The sequence below is a fragment of the Penaeus monodon genome, chromosome 15 (genome assembly GCF_015228065.2).
Source record: "Penaeus monodon isolate SGIC_2016 chromosome 15, NSTDA_Pmon_1, whole genome shotgun sequence".
Taxonomy (NCBI): Eukaryota; Metazoa; Arthropoda; class Malacostraca; order Decapoda; family Penaeidae; genus Penaeus; species Penaeus monodon.
Window position 1 is genome coordinate 39,742,821 of NC_051400.1, and position 825 is coordinate 39,743,645.

An 825-nucleotide genomic window follows, 5' to 3' on the forward strand; every position below is an offset into this window, starting at 1 on the left:
ATTGGGTTAATGATATTGATGAAAATGGCAATGTATATAATTCACTAACTTTCAGTCAGACACAGAATCTGTATAAATATTGCCAAATCAGTACCTTAACTGTACAAATGATTGATGAGGCCAATACATCTGGACAAAAAGTCAAACACAATATAATTTGTCACTTTAATTATGAGTAAAATATTTATATACACACAAAAAACATACACAAAATTACACAATACCTGGCGAATTACATTTAGAACGACTTCACAAAAGCTCTAATATACTTATCTAGGCATAAATATTCACAACCTACATTTAAATACTAAAATCACCTACTTTTGCTCCTACATAAATACCAAAGCCAAAAGCAAAGAATTATCACAAGTGTATTAGTAATATAATAGGATTTATGAAAAGCTAAGTTATAAACAAAATATTGCACCTGTACGAGTGATGAACATATATACATATAGGTAAGCATACAGACCCAGCCTAAGGGCGTAGATAAAGCTTATTCCCAAGTCAAAATATACTGCAACAACGTTTACTGATCTAACTGCATGTATCTAGATTAAAGTTCCACAGGGGTTAGCACTGTTATTGTTAACTATATTTAGATGTGTCCTTGCAAGAAACCATGACCACATAGGAAGGTTTGAGCTGAAAATGCTTTTTCCGCCAAAGCTCACAATTTACTAGATGGATCAGCTGAAAGGGAACATGCATATGTAGTCTAATAAGCAGATAAGCAGTCCTCACTTATTTGGCATACATTTCATACCTACAATTCTGTCTGCAACTATATCAAAAGCACCATAAACATACTTCATTTTTTTTAGC

At 32.4% G+C, this 825-nt stretch overlaps 1 protein-coding gene across 1 annotated transcript in view; it reads right to left on the reverse strand.

The window, feature by feature from the left end:
• The window catches only part of LOC119582035, a gene marked incomplete at its 5' end in the record, with an annotated part of 17,740 nt that overhangs the window by 9,704 nt on the left and 7,211 nt on the right, over positions 1-825 (reverse strand).